This window comes from Stenella coeruleoalba, assembly GCF_951394435.1.
Source record: "Stenella coeruleoalba genome assembly, chromosome: 16".
Lineage (NCBI taxonomy): Eukaryota > Metazoa > Chordata > Mammalia > Artiodactyla > Delphinidae > Stenella > Stenella coeruleoalba.
Window position 1 is genome coordinate 74,840,260 of NC_137162.1, and position 20,974 is coordinate 74,861,233.

A 20,974-nucleotide genomic window follows, 5' to 3' on the forward strand; every position below is an offset into this window, starting at 1 on the left:
AAAAAAAAAGCCTGTCTCTAACACCAATTATTTCCAAAAGCAGCCAATAACCATTTAAAGGGATCCCAACCCCTCTCAGCTGATCCATTTCTAGAACATGGATTTCATTCATTCATTCATTCACTTATTCACTCATTCATTCATTATTTCAACAAATACGGAGTACCTGCCACATAACAAGGACTATTCTAGCTTGGTCTATATGGACAGAATAGATAACGTCATTGATTAAAAGGAACTGTATTCTAGAGGGGAACACAAAATTGCAGCAAAATTAATAAGATAACATTAGCTGCCTTACTGAGAAAATAAAGCAGGGTACGTATGTAAAAGGAGTAACTGTCTGGAGTATGACTATTTATTTTAGATCTGGTCATCAGTGAAAGCTGCCTGAGGATGGAGACATTTGAGCAGACCCCTGCTCACCAGGGGACAGTCTGTGAAAGCATTCTAGACAGTGGCAACAGAGAGAGCAAAGGCTTGGGGTGGGAACCGGCTTCGCGGTTTCAAGAAGCTGCAAGGTCAGTGTGACTGTACTCTGACTGTTAAAACTTTTGATGAATACTCTATTTAGTTGCAGAAAAATAGAAAGAGGAAGCATTATATTTTTTAAAATATGCAAATAACTAGGCAGGACTAGATAGATAGAGTTTTGGGTAACTTTTTTTTTTTTTTTTAAGTTGCAAATTTCTTTTTGGCAACATGGACCTTGAAGGCTGGTTGATGTTACTGAACTTGTCATGGGACCATAGGAACAAACTATTGCGAATGAAACAATTTAACAGCCCAACAAAAGATAACGATAAATAAGATCAAGTCTACCTTTACACTTCAGGCTCAGAAACCATTTCTACACCCAAGGAGGAAGAGAAGCTTAGAGACTCATAAAAGTTATTTAATTAATTAACCATTCTAGCCCTTTTGCCTCTGAGAAGTAGCTACCTTCTTAAGTTACCTTGCATATTTCATAAAAGGAACTCAAATATGTACCTTACATGCTCATAAACACCACTTCCAGGAAGGAGGAAAAGCTTTTTGATCTATTTTTGCTTAAGCCTACAAAGTAATATCAATTTGGATATCCTAATTTCTCAGAAAATTAATTTTATCATTTCTTTATGGAATATTTAATGCTAACACTGTAGGTTTATTTTCTTAAAAAAACTCAAGACACATTCATAGTAACTCTGCTAAGACATTTTTCTAATTCGAAATATATTTTCTTTCCTGGTTCTAAGAAGTGGAAACCTGAACAATCTAACCTCAGGAATTATATTTTCAGGTAAGACACATAACATGAAATCTTAGCTAATATAAGAGAGAACTTGTTGCATGGTTATTTATAATTTTGAAAATACTGAAACATTGAGATTACTATAAATGCCTAACAATAGAGAAATATTTAATTAGATGAAGGACTATTTTCTGAAATATTATATATCTAATAAAATGATAATTATCAATCTAATGAAACAATGTAAGAGTTCACATTATGATGGGAAATTTAATTAAGGTTCCAAAACATAATGTCTGTAAACTTTCACACATACTGTGATTATAACTAGGGAAAAGAATAAAAATGTTAATAGCTGAGTGAAATTATGACTATTTTTTTCCTATTTTCTAAAAAATTGTGTAGTGTCATATTGGTAGGATTGGTTTTTGCTTTGTTTTGTCTCCTGGCTATTTTTTCAATCCATAAAATAAGGTGTTACTACATAGACTCAAACATCCTGCAGGCTACATTCTCTCCCATGTTCCAGAATTACTACGTTCAGATGCTGCCGTAGTCTACTCTTTAAAAAGGTAAGTGGGTATTTCACTTAACAAAATATCCCAGAGTATTTATTTACCAAGTCAGAGACAGATTGAAAGAAAAAGCTAAAGTAGTATACATGAAAGCATTTACTGTCTATAACCTTATAAAAGATTGCTTCAAGGGCAAGGATACCCAATACTTTTCTATATTAAGTTATCCCAAGGTATGTTTATTTTCAATCTATGCTTAAGTTTAGCTACAGAGTCAGGGGTAAAGTAGGATAAGTGAAGGTATTTAATTACTGCTTTCTTTTCTACATTCTCAACAGAGTAAATGCTGACAAACTCTGTTGCCCAGAAAACGTCTACTGGAATTATTGCGTACCAAAAAATACAAAAGCAACTAGAAAAGGAGGATGTTTTATTTACATCCTATTTCAAAACCAGTGCTTCCGTGCTATTCTATTTCTCTGCAGGCCCAATATCACACATCTGCATTAAAAGTTTAGAATTGTTCCTTAAGTTTTCCTCCAACAAAATTATTGATACATTCATTTGAAAATGTAGACCTTATTTACTTCTAAAACAAGTATCTCATTATTCAGAACGTCTAGGTTTGCAAAGCTAAACAAACTGAAGGAAACTTTACACAAACAATAGTTACCACTTTCGCTAAGAATCATCACAGTGCCACAAAAGCCATGTGTTTTTCCATCCACAGATTCAGATTAAAATTTTTATTATCCAGTTAATTTCCTTTCAGCTTAAGAATAAGAGAGCAAGTCAGTCTGTGCGTAAGCACATGTTTAACTCTATGGGGAGTAACGTCTGGAATCCTTTTGCTTATGAAAATTAGAATTCATAATAATGAAAGAGTTATGGAACACTTATTGTGTTCTTTATATAGCTTATTTCACCTAATCCTCCAAATAACTGTATGACATATTTATCCCCACCTTACATAGCACATTAACCTAAGTTTGAAAGATTAGTTCATTTGTCCACAGTCACCCAGAAAACAGATTATGGAGCTCTGTGTAAGGCTGCCTCCCAGACTCCAAACTCTGTTCCTTCCACTCCTGTATACTGCCTTCACTTTCCTCATATATGTTGAAAGACATCATTTTGTTTTTTACATTTGTTTGGAAATTACTTGTATACTAAATTTAGTTTCTGTATGTATCCCCTTAGCACTTCCCTGTCTCTGGTGTGTGAGAGTATGCCTGTTCATACTCTCGTGTGTGTGTGTGCATGTGTAGGGCAGAGAGGAAGTAATTTTTTTTCTAGTTTTAAGAAGTTAGTGGGAGTCTCTCCCAATTCTGCTTCATGGCTAGCAAATTCTCCTCCTTCCAAACTTCCAAGAAGACAGTCCATCCAACACCATTCAAGATGGTGTTTGAAAACAGGGTTTTAGATACTGTCATAACGTGGAGTGGGGAAACGGTCTGCACACTGGGTCCTTGCTGTGTTCAGTGTCTTTTCCAACTCTTGGAAGTTGAATGAAGGTATTATTTTCCTCAATAAATTTTCCTTCCATCTTGTAATAAATTAACTATCCTCCCTTATATCCAAATTCCTCATCTCAGAGTTAAATTTTTTTAATTTGCATTTCTCTTTGTCTTCAATATCATTTACGTCTACCCTTTCCTTCACAACTTTGCATCCCAATCGTGTATAAAAGCTTATTTGGTATCCCAAGGTAATTTAATCACCTTGCACATATTGGCTACACAGCTCCACTGCCTAAAATAATGTCTATGTTCCTTATTATGAACATTAAGGCCACTTGATACATAAAATGAATCTCTTTCCCAGACCAAATTGTCCTTTTTCTCTCCTTTACATACTGTTACGGGTTGTTCTGTTTCCCTTCCAAAAGATATGTTAAACTCCTAGCATCTCATAATGTGACTTTATTTGGAGATAAGGTCTTAACAGAGGTAATCAAGTAAAAATGGGGTCATCCAGGTGGGCCCTAATCCAATATGACTAATGTCCTCATAAAAAGTGAAAATTTGTATACAGAGACATGGGAGAACACCATCTGAAGACAAAAGCAGAGACTGGAGAGATGCATCTACAAGCCAAAGAACACCAAAGATTGCTGGCAGGCATAAGAAGCTGAGAGAGAGGCATGGAAGATGATTCCTTCCAGCACTCAGAAGGAACCAACCCTGCCAACACTCTGATTTTGGACTTGTAGCCACCAGAATTCTGAGACCATAAATTTCTGTAGTTTAAGTCCTTCCATCTGTGGTCCTTTGTTACAGCAGTCCCAGGAAACTAATATATGCAAGTACAACTTGAACTATATTCAAAGGGGGCTATTTGCTTTTCTGCAACCATGTTCCATACTTTTTTCTTTTCCTAATTTATCTGGAGAGCCTTTTCTTTTCATATGTGTAGAGAATTTCTCATTAACGTTTACGATTAGCACAAAGATGATTTCCATGTAAATTCTTCTGCAAAATCCCTAGCTGGAGTAAATTTATTTCCTCTAAGCTCTCTCTAGCACTTTATCTTTAAAGTGTATCTTTATTATATCTTTATATCTTTATAAAGATATAATATCTTTATTGTATCTTTATTGTATCTTTATTGTATCTTTATTATAAATATCTTTATCGTATCTTTATTATATCTTTATTATATCTTTATTGTATCTTTATTATATCTTTATTATATCTTTATTATAAATACTAATTGTATCTTTATTATAAATACTAACAAATTCTTTATTTATATACTTTATTGTATCTTTATTATAAATACTAACAAATTCTCTCTTGCATTGTAGCTACTTGTATACATATCTTATCTTCCTCTAAGAAATAAACCAAGTCCTTTGGGACGAGGGCTACCTCTTCCTCCTTCTGGTACCACTCATGATGTTGATCGGAGTGCTCTACACAGAGAAGGTACTTCACTTGTATTGCACAAGAGAGATCCAGCTACTTGGAAAAAGGTTGCAGAGAACTGTCTTCCTGCTTCTGCGATAAGAAGCTAAAATACACTTTTGATAGTTTATTGTCTTTTCAACATTCTTTCAAATTACGTCTTCTTCATGGATCTGGTTTACCAAAATTTCCCTTTTTGTAATCCATACAAAAATTCAAATCACCATTCTGCAAAAAGTTCTTCCCTGACTGATACATCAGTTAAATGGGAGGAAGAATTCTCCCATTCATTTATAATTTTCAGGGCCAGCTCTTCATTGTTTGTTTCACCCCACACTTCCCCAAGGGCACAAGATGCAGAACCACTCTAAAGTTTGCACGTACTTTTGATTCATATGTGCAGCTCTTTCTGCTTTTTGTGCTAGTTACCTTGAAAGTTATTTGTTGTGCAGAAAGCACAGCTGATATAGACTACTTCCAAAAAAGCTGTGAAAGGGTGTTTCAAAAACTTTCCCCAACAAGATTTCTTCTTTAAAATGAACAAAGCTGGATTAAGCCTCTGAGACTTTCATAAAATATCTAAAGGACAAATGTTTATTACCATCCCAAAGAACTATTCCCCCAAAGTTCTTCCACTTCTTTCCAGCTGAAATGTCAAATTTATGGAAAAAAAAGTTATTCCTGCATTAATTAATAAACAAGTAAATTCTGAAGAGAGGTGAACCAAACACAAATTTCAACTAATTCTTACAAGATGACATTATTACTTATTAAAGTGATGTATATACACATCAATTTGTGTTAGAATTTGATTAAACCATTTCAGCCTAAAACTTTGAAGACACGTATACCAAAATTTGAATTTAATGCGTATTATGTTATTGTCTCACAAGAGCAAGAAGACTTTGCTTCCTTTATCGGGAATAAGAGGACACATATTTGGGGTAAAAAGAAGAGAAAATGAAATATTACCAGATAACAGTCATCAGCTGGTTGCCCTTATGCATTTCTTGATTTGTACTGTATAATTTCTCACACCTCTACCCAAAACAATAGAAATCAAACCATATCAGTAAACACAAATGTTTTTGTGTTTTCCTTAACCTGGCGCCTCCTGAATGTGACTGGGACCTGGAAGTGCCTCGTACTTTGCTTTCTGCCCACAGGCACAGCAGTAGTGAAGCCTACATCACCCAGTTAAAGGGATTCCAGTGTGTAGGGATATGTAATTTCCAGACAATTTAGAAACTTCCTCTGTCACCCTAGGAACCAGAAACTGGTGTAAATGTACAAGAGAATCAAGCAAAACTGAGTGTCTCAGGAGAGTAGAAATATGGCTTTTCTGTGTTGCTCTCTTTATGCAAGGTGGAGCCCAATGCCACTCTTAATTAGGGGCCTAATCAATATATTTCTGCAGTGGGTGATACAACTTTGAATTAATTATAACAATATATAATAGAGGGGGATGGGATAACTCAGTCTGTGGAATTTTGAAAGCACTTTAAAATTTTATCAATTCATATATGATATCTATTGAAGACTGTAAATGTTGAAATAAAGACACTGTAAATCAGGACAAACAAAAGAAGTTACTCATTGCATGCTACTTTTTTGAATGGAGACTCAAGTCTCTATAGAAATATATAACTCAGTGGGTCGAATTCAAGTCTTAAGATGTTATTGTGTAGCAAATGAGGAGAATTTTGTTTTTGTAAATGTTAGACATTTAGCATATGACATGAATTAAAAAAAAAGAATGGAGAAAAAGGCAATACCTACTTTTCTAGACTTAAACTGAACACACACACAATGCGTTCTGAATGAGCATTTGTGAAAGGCAGCTCAGAGTAGTGCCCATTACTCAGCAAAGGGAAGAATTTACCTACAGTTTATAAAAGAAGAACTGCCCACAGTGTCCTTCTTTGATAGGAATGCCAGAATTGAATCAAGATAGCCATGCTTGTGGGGCAAGTAGACAGCTCTTCAGAAATAGTTACAAGAGCTGGAAATAAGTTGGTCATCTCCAATATTATCCTCAGTGTAAATTCCACACTCAACCCATCAATCAAATTAATTCCATGATTAATCAGCGATTCATTTTAGCACCACATTCCTTTGAAAGATAACTGTTTCAACCCAAGAGCAATATTTACCAAGCATCAACTAGAGGATTGATGCTATTTCAGGAAGTGGTTTAGACCCAAGCATTAATTGACCTGGTGCCTTCTCAAGGCACTTACTCTCCAGCCCAGAAGGAGGAACATAACACAACTGGAACTATTAAGAGAGTGATAACAGAATATTTATTACCTAGATTTTAGCAGTTGACTTAAAGTTGACTAGTGTGGACCAGGGTAAATAAATTATATAGAGGAAAAGGATTAAATCTGGCCTTTAAAGAACAGGTAAGAATTGGACAGACGGGAAGGAGAATAAAGAATATCTTAAGCAAAAGAAATAGCAAGAACAAGAAAGGAGTGAGCATGCGCAAACACAGAAGTCCAGGCTGCCTAGGACAGTGGGTGGGTTTGAAAGGAAGGGGACCATTGAGGCCATGTACCCCACAGAGAAGAATCTGCATGGCTAACTACCATCTATTAAAAGACCAGGAGCAGAGCAGACATGATGAGTGTGATATATTAGGAAAATGGTTGGGTAATGTTATGAAAGATGGATTAAAAGAAAGAGTCAGCTGGCCAAACTAGGTAACTACTCACAAAACTCTAGGCCTAATTAGATGAGGGACAGCTCCCATCCATGAGAATGAGGAGAAGCTCCTGAGGGCCATTTGAAAGTCAGATCTCGCACAGCTCAGTGTCAAGTCTTGGTGAAGGAGGAAAGACTCAAAGACGAGAAAGGAGAGCTGAGCTTGGGGGGAAGAAGAACGTTTGTAGAACCCTGTTTCTGGGTACCTCCTCAACCTGGTCCTGCTCACCAGCTTATCAGCACATGACAGAGACAAAGCTTTCTGCAGACAACACAATCCTGTGAAGGACTGACAGAACCAGGACGCAAAAAGTTCTCCAATTTTGCCTTGGTGGACTGACTTTAGGAAAAGATAAGCAGTGGTAACAAATGCAAAGTCTTACTTAGGTTCAAAAAACTAACTGCACAAGTAAAAGACAGCCGAGAAATGACTCATCAGTTATGTCAAAGAGTGGAAAAATGTCTTAGGAACTTGAGTTATTATTAAGAAGACAAATGAAGAGTAAACAAAAGCCAAGAGTATAAATGGCTGATAAAAGTACTACATTGATTTTAACCCATTAGTGAAATGTAATGAAATGAGGGAGAGGACAGCTCTCTTTTCCTCCAAACTGTTCAGATCACCTACAGTACTGAGGTGAGTTGAGGAATCTACCCTTTAAGACAGAGGCCACAGAAACAGAAATGCTTCCAAAAGTCGGCAGGTAACTTAGGTGACTCATAACTTCTAGCAGTAGGAAATAAGGGGGAACCTGCCAGACCAAGGAAATCATGCCCTTTGGATCCTTCTTTTTTTCCTCCCAAATACTCAAGGATCAAAAACTAGGCTGCAGGCTGTGGGTTTATGACATCAGCTTTCACAGGAACAGGCCCACAGTGGAGAGCATCCCGAGGGGGATAGAATACTAATGAGACTCAAAGTCATATCACACGGGGACAGGGGCTGGACTGATAAAGAGTTATCCAGGAGAAGGTGGATTTGATTGCTCTTTTCAAATTTCTGAAGGTTTTCAAGTCAAAGTGGAATTAGATTTGTTCTTCATGATCCCTCCAGAAGGTAGTATCAGTATTAAAAGGACGAGGTGTCAGAGTTTTGGGCTTGCTATCTGGGGCAATTTTCCAACAGTCAGAGATGGATATCAGTAAATGAGACTGGCTTGTGAGATAGTGAGTTTCCTATCACTGAAGGTGATTTAAGATTAAATCAATACTTGCTGAAGATGTTACAGAGTGAATAGCATATATTAGATGGGATGTTGGTTGATAGCCTCTGAAATCCTTTGCACATCTAAGATTCTAGCATTATATAACATCGATGTCTCAGGTAGGGGAGAATGGAAAAGAATATTGGTACCCTGGCGGAAAGGTACAGAATAAATTAAAAAACTGAAGGCATATGGATCCAGGATTCCTTTTCCTTCCAGAGTGAAGGAAAATACAATCCTGCTGAATGGGAAGAAAATTAAGAGTAGGAAAAAGGAAAGATAAAAGAAATTAAATGTCTTCCCTATTTTCCTAAGGCTGGTTTCAAACATAGCTCTGATATTTTAACTAACATTTAAAGAGTTTTAATCATGTTTTTCTGTTCAGTGCTGTTAGGTTGAAGACATCCTTTTTCCATATTCCATTTGGCTATGTAAATTGGTACAGTTTATAAACCCTTAGCAAACGTTCTTCTCTTTGGTCAAATAATTCCACTTCTGAGAATTTGCACAAAAGTAATATGAAATATAGAAAAATATTTTATGTAAAAGATATATATCATAATGATATTGATTGCGATTAACAATTAGAAACAATCAAACAGTATATAATACAGTCACTTGTTTTAGTCTGCTCAGGCTGCTGTAACAAAACAGCACAGACAGGATGGCTTAAACAACATTTATTTCACATGGTTCTGGAGGCTGGGAAGTCCAAGATCAAGGTACCAGCCAATTCAGGCTAATGAAGACTCTCTTGTCTTGGCTTACAGACAGCCACTTTCTCACTGTGTCTTCCCATGACCTCTTTGTGCTTGTATGGAGAGAGAATGAGCTTTCTGCTATCTCTTCTTAAAAGGGCACTAATACTGTCAGACCAGAGCCCCACTACCACAATCCCATCTAACCCTAACACCTCCCAAAGACCCCATCTTCAAATACCACTGGAGGTCTGAGCTTCAACATAGGAATTTGGGAGGGACACAAACATTCAATCCATAACACCACTCATCCATGAGTTTTATAAAATTACGTAATAAAGCTGAACATACTTTTGATACATTAAATAAAGAAGTCAGAAATTACACATGTAATATTATTAAAGTCATGGTGAGAAAAACTTATAAAAAAACTCTTTAAAGAAAAATATCAATAGGCTAGCTGTGGTTGTGTGTGTGTTGAGACTATGAATGTTTTTAAATTTTTATTTTCCAGGTTTTAATAAATAAGTATATACAACTTTAAAACTGTGCTAGAGAGTTAAATTTGTGAGAACACACCTGCTAATTAACCCTCAAGAATTGACTGAGCCTCTACCACTTGTGTTATACAAGTGACTCCCAGGGGCGAGAGAGACACAGACAACCAGGACCCTGGCCATGAGGAGGTAGGGGCCATACACTGCAGTCACAGCCCATAAGACACACAGTCTACCCTCAGTAACTAGTTATTGAACTTATTGTTTCTTCGGGCTGAATACTACAGGGACAATGGGAAACTCAGTGTGGTTCTTCCCCAAGCAAGTGTATGTATTTTAGTTAATTAACCTTTTTTTCTTTTTTTGCGGTAAGCGGGCCTCTCACTGTTGTGACCTCTCTCGTTGCGGAGCACAGGCTCCGGACGTGCAGGCTCAGCGGCCATGGCTCTCACGGGCCCAGCCGCTCCGCGGCACGTGGGATCCCCCCCCGGACCGGGACACGAACCGTGTCCCCCGCATCAGCAGGCGGACTGTCAACCACTGCGCCACCAGGGAAGCCCAATTAACCTTTTTTATTTGGAACAATTAACTTTTGCCAGATGTGTGTATACTCGACTGGAAGTGCGTTATGTTTATTGTGATTTAAATCTTTTGTACTGCTGAACAATTGAATGGCCTCATAGCAATGTGTAATTTATTTCCTCTCCAAAATGCAATTGATTCACTTCACTCTGTGTCAATGAAGTATTGAGTAGAATTCCAGAATGTCAGGCATATCAGGCAGGCACAATTCTATCTTTTGAGCGCTCCACAACTGTAAATTAAATTACTGTAGCATGTAAAAGAATAAATCTGCCTTAAACTTTTTTTTTTTTTTTTTTTTTTTGCGGTACGCGGGCCTCTCTCTGTTGTGGCCTCTCCCGTTGCGGAGCACAGGCTCCGGACACGCAGGCTCAGCGGCCATGGCTCACGGGCCGAGCCGCTCTAAGGCATGTGGGATCTTCCCGGACCGTGGCACGAACCCACGTCCCCTGCATCGGCAGGCGGACTCTCAACCACTGTGCCACCAGGGAAGCCTTGCCTTAAACTTTTAAACTATTTTTTATATATGCTATTAAAGCACTGTAATAGTTCAGATTAATGATTTAGGAATAATGACCTTTAAAGAGGAAACAAGAGAGTAATTTCTCAAGATTTGAAATAATCTGTTCTTAATTATGTAGTAATGTCAAGTACAGACATTGTAGCATTCATAATAGCTGTCACAGTGCATGGTTTTACAAAATAATAATTACCTCTTAATGCCTGTTTCTAGAAAATGAATTTGACCAACTTGGTTTGTCATTTCTTTCTTAGAATCTTTTTTTTTTAATTGCCCCTGTGTATGAGTAATTCTCCAGTTCCATCAGCATGAATCCAAGGATGTCAAATTTCCTTCTCTTCCTCGTTTTCCATGCTGCCAGTTCTTACTCACTCTCTGTCCATGAGGACAGTGTTTTTTTGACACCATAAGTATGAAGGGAAGGATAGAGGGAATTTAGTGATCTTTCCTTTTTCTATTTTATTTTTCTCGGGAAAGGATTGGAAAGTGGTTTATACCTCTTGACCCCTCTCCCTGTGTCTGTGTGGATAACTCTGTAAACCAGGCTTTGGAGACATCACCGATAGTAGCGCAGCCAAATGCTCTGGAGGCAACAGTGAAATCAGTACGACTCTACCCTAAGCAAGGGCAAGTGCTTTAGTTATTTAGTCTCTGGCATTTTGGAGTAATTATCAGTCCTTGTTAAAACTGCCTTTCTTATACGTCCTGAGTCCGTGCCTCTGCCCTCCAACCCAATCCCACCCCATCCACTGGTTTCCGTTCTTAGGGACTGGTTCCTCTGCAACCCAAATCCGTCCACTTTCTACTGCTGTCATCTATTTACCTTCGTTTTCCCTGAAATCACTTTTGCTCAAGTATTTTTCCTTCTGAAACATGCTAAACAGTGATTATATTTGGAGAGTTGGATGGCTGGTGCTTTTGTTTTCTTCTCAGTGCTTTTCTGTATATTTTGAGCTTTTACAGCACATATGTATTATCTAGTTCAGAAAAAGAAATAGTATAAAAACTGAAAAATCACTTTTTTTCTCTTCTAAACATACAGACGACTCTGAGCATGTACTGCAAAGGCCAAGTACAAAAATGTGTCAGTATGCTGCTGAATATGTGTATTTTAATTATTATTACCTTTAACGAAGATAATAATAATAGTTATTTATTTTATGCTCAGAACCTTCCAGGTTCTTCTACAAGTGCTTTCCATGTATTTTCTTGTTGAAATTTCACTTTGCCCCAGGAAGGGAATGTTTTCATAATTCTTATTTTATAAATGAAGAAACTGAAACTCAGAAAGGTGAAGGAACTCATCCTAAGTCACTAGGCTGGTAAAAATGACAGGGATGGGATGAACTGTAGGAGGAGGACACGAGTGTTCATGTTGCCATCAAGACACCTACTCTGCGGCCCCAATGAGAGCTTGCGCTTAAAAAAAATTTAATAATATATTTTATTTAACCCTATATATCCAAAATATTAGAATTTCAACATGCAGTCAAATAAAAATTACTAATATGATATTTTACATTTCCTCATAACACGATGAACTTGATACTTGGAGTATCTCTTAAGTGCTGAATAGCTACATGTGGCAAGTGGCTACATTATTGGATATTCTAGCCACAGATAATTTTCTACTCATAATTTTATATTATTTCTTATAATGTCTCTTCTTTTGTTATTTATTCTTTTTTATTTAAAACAATCCCAGATTTATTGAGATACTGACATACAATTATATAAGTTTAAGGTATACAATGTGATGATTTGATTCATGTATATATTGAAAAATGATTACAACAATAAGGTCTGTCAGCACCTCCATCCCCATATATTATTACAGTTCTTTTCGTGGTGATAAAATTTCAGATCTACTCTCTTAACAGCTTTCAACTTCTACAAAGTGAGAGCATACAGGAGCTTGTCTTTTTATAGTACGTTACAGTTTACAAAAGATAGCACTTATATATATATATTTTTTTGCGGTACGTGGGCCTCTCACTTGGCCTCTCCCGTTGCGGAGCACAGGCTCTGGACGCGCAGGCTCAGCGGCCATGGCTCACGGGCCGAGCCGCTCTGTGGCATGTGGGATCTTCCCTGACCGGGGCACGAACCCGTGTCCCCTTCATCTGCAGGCAGACTTTCAACAACTGTGCCACCAGGGGAGCCCAGCACTTATACTTTTGACCCGAGATTTTCATACAAGCCACAGAGCAGGTATCATTATCTCTATTTTAATGATGCAGACCTGTAGCTTAGAGAAGTTAAGTGCCTTACCCACAGCCAGAATTTTAGCAAGTAACAAAGACAGGGCCAGGAATCATGTCTTCTGGCTTGAAATCCAAATATGTGCTTTCTATTACTTTACTTGATAAAGATGGTTTACATACTCTCTGTGTTGTAAATAATATTCTTAAGAGGTAATTTGTTAGTGCAAAGACGGAAAGGGTGAAGAAGATGTTGAAGTTAGAGGTAACGCTTCTTATATATTATTAGGCCTACAGATGTAATGCATACATTAAATGAAAAAAACATCAAGGTAAATGATTTTGAGGCAACTAGGTCACTTGAATTGTACATATCGTCTAGCATATTTTCCAAATAAGTGAAATTAAATAACTGCGTAAGTCTAGTTCAAAATCCAATTATAGAACAGTGAATCTGAAATATTTCAAAGAAAATGAAAATTCTTTCTCTGGTTCTTAAACATAATTTTGAGAACCAGATTCATAAAAGTGAGTTTCTTTCATTTTATCTAAATATGCCTACCCTGAGGCATATAAGGGAAAAAAGTTAGTTTGTCTAACTACAAAAATAGTTTAAAAAATTCTTACAGCATAGGTTGAATTTTCATCGCTTAAGCTCTTAGCAGGAACTTCAACCTTTATCGCTTTACATGTAATGACTGTAGTTGACTACATAGAGTTTACGGTGATGATTTTAGTCACTGGCTCCTCAAGATCTCCCACATTTCTTGTGAAAGTAAGAAAAAATAAATTTATGAGTAATATAAACGTTCCAACATGTCAAAGCAGTAAACCAAATTTTCCTAAATAAAAATAACCCACAAAATACCATTTTGTTAGTGCTGTGTATAGTAAAATATTTTTTTAAATTATCAGAAAAAAATTTAAATGTAAAATTAAAATATTCTTTAATATTCAACTCCAACTTTATGTGTCATTTCTAGGGTTCTTTTTGTTTTTGCCTGCAGCACAGATGTCAATGAAAAATAAACATACATCTCTAAAAGGTAAATAAAAATTGATGAAAATGAAAGTAGTTTTTATTAAAGTTACCTGTGTATTATTAATAAAATTGAGGATACTTTTCTTTACACTGAAGATGCAGATCAAGATTAGTGCGATACCTCAATGAGAAGCCTGTGCACCGCAATGAAGAGTAGCCCCCACTCACTGCAACTAGACAAAGCCTGCACGCAGCAACGAAGACCCAATGCAGCCAATAAAATAAATAAATAAAATAAATAAATAAATATATATATTTTAAAAAAAGATTAGTGTGATAAATTTCAGGATGTTAAGTTTATGTTAGAAGACAAATGATGACTCAGAATTTTTTCTTCAGTTCCATTTTTATATGTTCATTAATGTGCAAGAGAATGGAACATTTTAATTGCTTTGATTTTCAAGCCCAGAGTCTCAAGGTAAAAATGAAACAAAATATTTTTAAAACAGAGGGAGGGAAATCTCTACTGTTCTAACACCAGACAGAAAAAAAAATTAATTTACCATTATGCAAGAGCAAATTTACATTATATAAGCACTTCACCCAGTAGTGCCAGAGACCTTTTCTTATTTCTTGGAACATCTAATCTTGTTTCAAAGATTCAGAACTTAGATGGCTCATTTACACAAGGGCACCATGTGGGAGCACAGACATAATCATATGCCCGATTTGGCTGAGGTCCCCATCACCTGTGACAGATGATTTGTACTTTGTTCCTTCCGACCCAGGGGAGCTCCCATGTGCCCTGGTGGAAAATGAGGCAGAAGACCTTGCCTACATTATGTGACTTCATATCTTAAGAGAATATAAACATATCTTCATTATGACCATAAGTTTTGGTCATATATTGATCTATTTTTTTATGAATAAGACAAGTTTGAGAGGTAGAGAAGCTTAAGGGTGAGGCAGTATGGACTCTACAGAGGCTAGAACTGGTGAGAGGCAGTATAGACCAGAGGAGGTATGGACTCAAGACTGCTGAGTTCAGCTCCCTTCCCTGAGACTTGCACAGGCAATATCCTACAGCCTTAACTTCCTCATCTGGAAAATGGGCACAATGATCAGTGTCTACCTCAAAGGAGGACTGCTATGAGGAAGAGAGAAATTAATAAATGCAAAATCCTTAGAAATTTCTATGGCTCAAGAAATTCTAGGTCTGAGGATTCTCTAAATTTGCTAGATCATAATAAATCCAGCCAGTATCATGAAGAGGCTTCTGCATTCAATTATAAGCTTCTATAGCAAATCACCAGTCTTTGAGACAGTTCTTAGATTAATATCTATTACTTGTTCAGTCTTTCATTCTGGGCATTCATTCCATTATGAGCAACTGTTATCATCTATGTGAATACACAGATATAAGAATGAAACAGTTTTTTGTTCAGTGAAGTTTTAAACAGTAATGATAGACAAAACAAAGCTAAGTTCAAGTTCCATTCCTAACTGAAGCCTTCCTTAGCTGAATTCCTATTGCACTGGGGGGTAGGCATCAGATCACTTAGTCTTCAACTGGCAAACACAAGTCTTCAACCGTTTTTCAAATGTGACTTCTCTAACTATATTTTACATTTCTGAGCGTTGACTCCTGTCCTTAAATGTCTTAAATTTCGCAGATACCTAAAGGTCCAAAACCTGCATACCACACATAACATAAAGCTCATGGCATCCCAATACATTTAAAAAAAAAACCTTGCTATGTGTAAAGGAACTGAAAATCATCTTTCTGAAGTATGGCTTTCTGTCATTCATATATTTGTCAGAGGCTATCTTGTAATCATATTGGAAAAATAAGTTCCAGGGGAACTTATGAAATCAGGGGACATTCTGTTAAGTTTATCAACTAATCTAATATCATCAAAGCATTAAGTAAGCCCAATTTAAAGGTTAAAGGAGTATTCTCACATCTCAGGCATGGCGTCAACCAAGTCTCTGTTTTCACTCTGATGAAAAATGGCTGAAGGTAAACCTGCCTCAAGCTTTTCTCACCACCCTCATCTTCTCCCCAATACCTTGAGTTTCCCCACCTCTCATCTCTATTGAGATAATTATGAGAAAAAAGTTTCTTCTCATGAGAACCAATTTGAAACAAATGAAATTATGAGAGTCAAGCAGCAAACTTTCTTCTGTGTATCAATGCGCTCAGGTTGACATAACCAAGTGCTATAGGCTGGGGGGTTCGATAATATACACATTTATTTCTAATAGCTCTGGAGGCTAAGATATCCAAGATGAAGGTTCCAGTGGATTTGGTTCCTGGTGTGGGGATAGAGGCCACCAATCCTACACTATTAGGACCTATCCTTATGATTTCACTTAATATTTATTACCTCCTGAAAGCCCTGTCTCCAAATAAAATTGCATTGGGGGTTAGGGCTTCAACATATGAACTTGAGGGGAGACAGCTGAATCAATAGCACCCTGAAAAGGCAAAGAACTATTGGAGCTTTGTGAACAAAAAGGAGGTGGAGAGAGAGTCTATTTTGAACTATGTGGCCATCATTTTGTAGAGTGCTGAGGGCAGTGACCGTCAAACTTTTCTTACAAAGCCATGTGAAGAAAATACTGAGGAGATGTGCATGAATGCAAAGAATATAAACACGGGGCATGATCTGATTTCCTACTCCTAAAGGCACTTAAGACGTATTTCTCTGGAGTACATGAATAAATTCATAGAAATGGTTGGAAAAGGCTAAGGAGTCAACCTGGGTCAGAATTTACTGAAGCCAAAAAATAGATGAAAATAGATCTTCTACTCACCGTAACTCTTTGAACTATTACTATTCAACTTTACAATCTCTTTCGGTTCCCTCTCCTGCTATTTCCCAAGTTTCACTGTCAAGCAACCGTTCTCTTTCTGCAGTGGAAAGCCCTCCAGCCAGGAAGAGAGTAAACATGTACACCATCTTCTCTCAAGGAGCTACTCATGAGTTTCAAGAATGTTGAAGTTCTTGATGAGTTCTTCAGTTTTCCTAACTTTTCCTATCTTTTGTTCTGTTACTCATCTTTGTGATTATCCTTCAAACCCTCTTCAAATTCTCCACACTCCTCTTGAGTTATGGAACCAATACACTCATTAGGGTCTCACCAGTATTGAGCATAACAGCAGGATTACCTTACTATTTTTGAAAATAGCTGGCAAAACTTCAAAACAGAGAGGCACGACAGTTCCTTACTCCATCTCAGCTGCTATTTCTTATTCCAGGGGAGTCTGTCTTTTGCAACTGTAACTAACCACAAGCCTTCAATTATTTTTGACATATAAATCATCTCAAACTAGAGTTTAAATCCCAGAGTGTTGTTCCTTGAAAGCTTAATTCTCTTAAACTCCATAGATTCAGTGCCCCGCCATAGAACTCCTTGGCCCACTGCGTATGCAAAATTCTCTGGAGGATGAAAGGCACTGTCATCCACAAAGCCAATTTCTTCAAAAGAAAGATGCACTTATTTTTTTCCCTGCTCCACTGATTCCAGCCTCTGAATATTTATCTGGAAGATATTAAATATTTTGCTCAAGATGCCTAAAAGGTGGTCACCTTTCAGACTCAAGAGAAAGAACCTAGAACAAATTCCAGGGAATTGGCCTAGAGGAAACTGACATACCATGACATTTGAAATTGCTAATTCATTTTGAGAGAGTTGCATCCCCTGGGGTCTACTGCCTCAGGATACTTGTCAAAACATGGAAATAAGTACTCTTTGATTTCATTACTTCACAATTGATCTTTCCGGACACTTGGACTTGAGGGAAAATCCTCAAATGGTGTGCCTTAGGGGGCTGTAAGCATTGAGTCTAAGAGGGGACATTCTATTTCTCATCAAAATATGGAGAGAGCCAATTCTTCCACTACTTATAGGTGCCTCCAAATTAGGAGACATCATCATGACTGAACATAAAACCCTTAGAGTTCATTTAAAATTATGAATATTTTCTCCATAGCAACAATATTTAAAACTTCAAATGTATGAATTACTATATGACGAGATCCCCAGGTAGACAGGAGGAACATGGCTTAACGTCACTCTAATCTATCTTTAGACAATTGCTTAGTAATTATGCCCTCAAGCTGACACTTTATTTCCGTAGGCGGGCCTCTCACTGTTGTGGCCTCTCCCGTTGCGGAGCACAGGCTCTGGACGCGCAGGCTCAGCGGCCATGGCTCACAGGCCCAGCCGCTTCGCGGCATGTGGGATTCCCCCAGACCAGGGCACGAACCCGTGTCCCCTGCATCGGCAGGCGGACTGTCAACCACTGCGCCACCAGGGAAGCCCCAATTTAAATTAAACTGAATACATGGACTACATTGCCTATGTCTCTTCGCTAAATGATGAAAAGCTTGTAGCCTCTGACCTTTAAAATATTTTCTTTTTCTTGATTTTGGGTAAGACTCAGAAAATATTCAAACAACATGTTGAGTAACAAAAATGCTCTGAGCAAACACAAATCATATCCATGATATTTTTAAAAATTACTCTTATAATTGAAACCTTTGAAAGTCCTTAATCACACTTATCAATGCCTCCCTTTACAAGCAGATGGCCTCCTACAGGTTTACCATGAAATCCTACTGCTTCCTGGAGATCGTGAATCAGCCCTTCAAGCCCCTCTGCCCAGCTCCGTGACCCTGGATGATTCCTTACCTGAACAGGACTACTTCCTGGCTTCTCACACCCGAGAGCAGCTTCCTCTAGCCAGCATCAAGGGCTCAGCCCTTGACAACTCCCATCTGAGTGTGACACATTTTCCTGAGCGATGCTGGTTCCTTAGCTCTTTTGGTCCCGCCTAGGGACCTAGAAACCAAGGGTTTCTGCTTTTTTTGGGCTGCTCTCAGCTGGGGTCCAAGCATCCTTAATGACTTCAACTTCAGATACTCTGCAGTTTCTCAACTTTCTGGATTCCTTTCACTTGGATTTTATATATTTAGGTATTTTGTGATGAACAGATGAATTAGAAATAAATATACGTTAAAAGTTTCAGCCACTACATGTCACACAAATATTTTGAATTTTTAGGAATACTAACAAAAACAACTATATGCAACTCTTTTCAACGACGGTCCTTTTCCAAAGCAGGAAAAAATTATTTACTGTGAATTCCCATACAAGGGGTAATTTTTGAGAAACCTAGTCTTATTTTTAAGTGTTGTTTTTTTTTTTTAAGATGAAAAAGTACTTTTGCAAGAAATCTGCTCAATTTATGTTAATGTAGCCCTTTCTTTGGGTAATTATTTTGCCAAGTTGGGATCAATCTGGGAATTTCAAGTATTATACCTCCCCAAACTGGCTTTCACATTAAGTTGGAGCCACAAATTGGAATGTGAATGCATGGGACTCTGGGAGTTACAGCAAAAGGAAATGTACAGACTTTGAAGAAAAAGAGAAGTCCACCCAGCAACCTCTCCTTTCCCTCCCGAGGGTTAGGTGACCCTCTGAGTATTTTTTAGGACCATATGGGCTTAGAAGCACCAGCAGGGTTCTTATCCCTTCTCAGTTTACATGCTCTCGTTTCCAGGCCTTGAACTGCCATATAATAATATGAAATGCCACCAGATCGTCTCCAACCAGACAACTCCTGAAATCCAAACCTCCTGGGGGCCTCTCCCAAACCTTCCCCTTGGAATTCATCTAAGAACCTCAGATTCTTCATGTGCAAATCCTAACTCATGACCTCCCCTCCACTAACCCCTCCTACTCCAGGTCCTACTTCTAGAAGCAACACCAACACTGCCCTTTACACACCTCTAGCCATTCTCCCTTTTCCTGGAATCATAAATCCCTCAGACACTGAGCTGGTCACATGGCTACCTTCCTTGCAGCAAGGCGTGGCTATGCACGAAAGAGAAACACTCCCTTCTACTCCACACGCTCTTGGACGTTGTTGATGGGATGCAACCCTTTCCCTAATCTCTTCTTCACAGAAAAGCCAGAATGATTCCTCTAAAAAAATCCTTATAGGACTTCCCTGGTGGCACAGTGGTTAAGATTCCGCCTGCCAATGCAGGGGACACGGGTTTGAGCCCTGGTCCGGGAGGATCCCACATGCTGCGGAGCAACTAAGCCCGTGCACCACAACTACTGAGCCTGCGCTCTAGAGCCCACGAGCCACAAATACTGAGCCCGCGTGCCACAACTACTGAAGCCCACATGCCTAGAGCCCATGCTCCGCAACAAGAGAAGCCACTGCAATGAGAAGCCCGCGCACCGCAACAGAGTATAGCCCCCACTCACCACAACTAGAGAAAGCCTGCACGCAGCAACGAGGACGCAACGCAGCCAAAAATAAATAAATAATCTTATTTTTAAAAAAATCCTTATATTAGTTCATTCTGTAGCTCTGAGGGGGTTCAGGGCAGGCAGCCCCAGCATGTGTCACTTTGGCATGTGGATTATCTTGATCTGAAGACAATCAAGGCCCACCAGACTCAGGAAGAGCTTTTTACCTCCCCTTTAACTGCCTAAAAGCATTTGGATAGAAGACCTGGTCCAGGAAGAGGACCATCACCAGAGATAACTATAAAGAGTGTGGGCTGGTGTGAGAAGCTGCGGGGAGCCAGGCAGGGTGTTTGCTCAAACTCCCCTCTGTGTCCCATGGCTTCCACCTGGCATGGCAAACATTTGTTTACCAAACATTGCTCTTGCCACCGTCCTGTGAACTGTCTTCCTTTCCTTTGAAGCCCCAGGCCCCTCCTCCCGTCCCCTGAGCTCAGGATGGCGCATAAGCCTCAGTTGCCTGACCGTCTGGGAGCTTCTCATATCTATGTGAGATTCCCATATGTGCAAAATTAAATTTGTTTTTCTCCAGTTAATCTGTCTTATGTCAATTTAAATTAAAATACCTAGAAGGGTAGAAGAAAAGTTTTCCTCCCTTACA

The 20,974-nt window shown here is 38.2% G+C and overlaps 1 protein-coding gene across 4 annotated transcripts in view; it reads right to left on the reverse strand.

Moving 5' to 3' along the window:
* CHRM3 (cholinergic receptor muscarinic 3) overlaps nt 1-20,974 on the reverse strand; it is a 513,898-nt gene that overhangs the window by 201,241 nt on the left and 291,683 nt on the right. The gene's annotated exons all lie outside the window — the stretch shown is intronic.